This window comes from Propithecus coquereli, unplaced genomic scaffold (assembly GCF_000956105.1).
Source record: "Propithecus coquereli isolate 6110/MARCELLA unplaced genomic scaffold, Pcoq_1.0 Scaffold757, whole genome shotgun sequence".
Lineage (NCBI taxonomy): Eukaryota > Metazoa > Chordata > Mammalia > Primates > Indriidae > Propithecus > Propithecus coquereli.
Genome location: NW_012153696.1, coordinates 223,612 through 227,788, shown reverse-complemented (window position 1 = coordinate 227,788; position 4,177 = coordinate 223,612). Strand labels below are relative to the sequence as shown.

Here is a 4,177-nt window from a genome sequence, read left to right as displayed (position 1 = left end):
AGCAGTACCGCCTAGGAAGGACACCCCCACGGCAGAGGAACAGCGGCGGCGTGCGGCAGCCACAGCGCGGCCGAGCTCCACGCCGCACGGCTGAGTGGAAGGAGCTGCCCACTGAGGGTCCTTCCACTGACATTCTCGGGAAGACAGGCCTGCAGCGGGGAGGGCAGGGCTGCGGTCACCAAAGCCAGGGGTGGGGAAGGGGACGGGGCAGCGACTGCAAGGTGCCCGAGGAAACTTCAGGAGTGACGGAAACATCCTATACCACGACGGCGGCTGTGCAGCTACACGTCCGTTACAGACTCACCTAACTGCACTTCGAAAGGTAATTTTATCACCTGTAAACTGTGCCTCAATTAACCTGGCTTTTCAAAAACCGTGTCCCACCCACCCACCCACACGTCAAGGCACGGTCCATCACGAAGCTGCAATGCATGAAGGCCCGGCTGGCAGGGCCAGGCCACCCAGCCTGCCCTGGGAGGGGCCCTGCCCAAGGTCCTTCCCACCCGAAAAGTCCAAATTGATACTAGCAGCGAGCCCAGGAAGCCCCCGAGACAGAGGAGGGTGGGGAGAGGGTGGGCTACAGGGAGCAGAGGGTCCACAGCTTTGCACCTCGTCCCAGGCCACGGGGCGCGGGAGGCGCCCTCCTCAGCCCTTCTGTCAGCGCGGAGCCCAAGAGCACAGCCTTTCTGCTTGATACCATGCACAGAATTTAAAAACGCAAGAGCAAACCCTCCGGAGGGAACCCCCGGCAGGACCAGCAGCACACCCGCAAGCGCCGCGGCGATGTCCAGCAACAATTTCGCTTACAATGAGCAGTCCGGAGGAGGGGAGGCGACGGAGCTGGGTCAGGAGGTGACCTCAACCATTTCCCCCTCGGGCGCCTTCGGCCTCTTTAGCAGCAATTTGAAGAAAAATGAAGATCTAAAACAAATGTTGGAGAGCAACAAAGATTCTGCTAAATTGGATGCTATGAAGCGAATTGTTGGGATGATTGCAAAAGGGAAAAATGCATCTGAACTGTTTCCTGCTGTTGTGAAGAATGTGGCCAGTGAGAATACTGAGATCAAGAAGTGGGTATATGTTTACCTGGTTCGATATGCTGAAGAACAGTAGGATCTGGCATTCTTGTCCATAAGCACTTTTCAGCGAGCTCTGAAGAACCCAAACCAACTGATTCGTGCAAGTGCTTTGAGAGTTCTATCAAGTATTAGAGTACCCATTATTGTACCTATCACGATGCTCGCTGTTAAGGAAGCTTCTGCTGACTTATCACCATATGTCAGGAAGAATGCAGCCCATGCAAAACAAAAATTGTACAGCCTTGATCCAGAACAGAAGGAAATGTCAATTGAAGTAGTTGAAAAACTTCTGAAAGATAAAAGCACACTCGTAGCCGGCAGTGCTGTGATGGCCTTTGAAGAGGTATGCTCGGATAGGATAGACCCGATGCACGAGAATTACCGCAAGCTCCGTAACTTACTAGCTGATGCTGAAGAGTGGGGGCGGGCTGTCATAACCCACATGCTAACTCGATACGCTCGGACACAGTTTGTCAGCCCATGGAAAGAGGAGGATGGTCTAGAAGACAATGAAAAGAATCTCTACGAATCTGATGATGAACAGAAGGAAAAGACCGACAAAAGAAAGAAGACGTATGCTGCGGATCCAGACCACAGACTCTTGATTAGAAACACAAAGCCTTTGCTTCAGAGCAGAAACGCAGTGGTGGCTATGGCAGCTGTGCTGGCACTTAGCACCAAAATCTGGAACTGGAATTATTTCTAAATCACTAGTGCGTTCACTTTGTAGCAATAGGGAGGTGCAGTATATTGTCCTACAAAATATAGCAACTATGTCGATTCAAAGAAAGGGCATGTTTGAACCTTATTTGAAGAGTTTCTATGTTAAGTCAACTGATCCAACTATGATCAAGACACTGAAGCTTGAAATTTTGACAAATCTGACAAATGAAGCTGACATATCAACTCTTCTTTGAGAATTTCAGACCTATGTGAAAAGCCAGGATAAACAATTTGCAGCAGCTACTATTCAGACTATAGGCAGATGTGCAGCCAATATCTCAGAAGTCACTGATACGTGCCTCAATGGCCTGGTCTGTCTGGCTGTCCAACAGGGATGAAATAGTTGTTGCTGAAGGTGTGGTTGTTATAAAGAAATTACTTCAAATGCAACCTGCACAACATGGTGAAATTATTAAACATACGGCCAAACTCTTGGACAGTATCACTGTTCCTGTGGCTAGAGTGAGTATTCTTTGGCTAATTGAAGAGAACTGTGAACGAGTTCCTAAAATTGCCCCTATGTTTTAAGGAAGATGGCTAAAAGCTTCACCAATGAAGACGATCTGGTAAAACTGCAGATTTTAAATCTGGGAGCAAAATTGTATTTAACCAACTCCAAACAGACAAAATTGCTTACCCAGTACATACTAAATCTCGGCAAGTATGATCAAAACTACAACATCAGAGACCATACAAGATTTATTAGCAGCTTACTGTTCCGAATGAAAAGAGTGGAGCTTTAAGTAAGTATGTCAAAAAAATATTCCTAGCACCAAAACCTGCACCATTGCTTGAGTCTCCTTTTAAGAGATCATTTCCAGCTTGGCACCTCATCTCACACTCTCAACACTAAAGCTACTGGGTACCTGGAATTATCTAATTGGCCAGAGGTGGCGCCCGACCCATCAGTTCGAAATGTAGAAGTAATAGAGTTGGCAAAAGAACGGACCCCAGCAGGAAAAGCAAAGACAGAGAATTCTGCTAAGAAATTTTATTCTGAATCCGAGGAAGAGGAGGACTCTTCTGACAGCAGCAGTGACGGTGAGAGTGGATCTGGAAGTGAAAGTGGAGAACAAGGAGAAAGTGGGGAGGAAGGAGACAGCAGTGAGGGTAGCAGTGAAGACCCCTCCAGTGGGCAGGGAAGTGAGAGCGGAAGTGAGTCAGGAGTAGAGGACAAAAGAACAGCCAAGAGGAACTCGAAATCCAAAGGAAAAAGTGATTCTGAAGATGGGGAGAGGGAAAATGAGAAATCTAAAACTTCAGATTCTTCTGATGCTGAATCTAGTTCAACAGAAGAAAGTTCTTCAGATTCTGAATCGGAATCAGACTCTGAAAGTGAATCTAAATCCAGAAGAGTCACTAAGGAGAAAGAAAAAAAAAACAAAGCAAGATAGAAAACCTCTCACCAAAGATGTTTCACTTCTAGATCTGGGTGATTTTAACCCAGGATCCACTCCAGCTGCACTTCCCACCCCAGCTCTTTCTCCAAGCCTGATAGCTGATCTTGAGGGTTTAAACTTGTCGACTTGCTCATCAGTCATCAGGGAAAGAAAAGCACTCCATCCAAAGTTGGGCACAAAAGGACCGCCAGGTGACGCAGCTGAGTGAAGCAGCATCACAACACTTACTCCCCAAAAGCTAACAAAATGATCAAATAGTGCCAAAAGGAATGGCATCAAGAAACTCACCAGCAACAACAACCAAACAAGGAAAGGGGTAGAACAAAGAAAAAGGCATAACTTTTAAAGTGGAACCTATAGAAATAAACTGAATTTTCTGATACAGAATGGCACGGCTCTCAGTATCGCCTGCAGCCAGCTCTCAAAACAGCACTGAGAACAAGATGAATCAACCAAATTTTAAGTTTTCTCATGGTGTGTATGAATTTGGAAAGAAGTGGACTAAAGACATCACAGGAAAATAGTCAAAAAAAAAAAAAAAGAGAAACCCTCAAGAATTACAACTCTCATATGATGTTATAGGATCTCAACAAATCTAGGAGTTTTTTTGGATCCTGAAATGAAATTCATAGATAATAGAGCATATCCACAATTTTCAAGTCAACATGTTGTCCTAGTTGAATAGAAAGGAGGTTTGAAAAATGTTCCCTCTTTCTCAAGTTTCTGATAGAGCCTATCTAGGTAAGGGTGGTACTGTTTCTTCCTTTTGACTGAATATTTGACTGAATTCAACGTCAGAGCCTAGAATTTTCTTTGTGAAAAGGTTTCTGTGTTTAAATTAAGAATTCTATTTCTTCAATAGATACAATGCTGTATAAATTTTTCTATTTGTTCTTGTGCCAGTTTTGATACTTTGTATCTTTTGAGGAACTTGGCCATTCTACCTAAGTTGCTGAATCTGTCTGCAAAAGGTTA

At 45.3% G+C, this 4,177-nt stretch overlaps 1 pseudogene; it reads left to right on the top strand.

Annotated features, from left to right (window-relative positions):
* The first annotated feature begins 783 nt into the window (after positions 1-783).
* Positions 784-3,410, top strand: LOC105824666 (annotated as a pseudogene).
* The last annotated feature ends 767 nt before the right edge of the window (positions 3,411-4,177 follow it).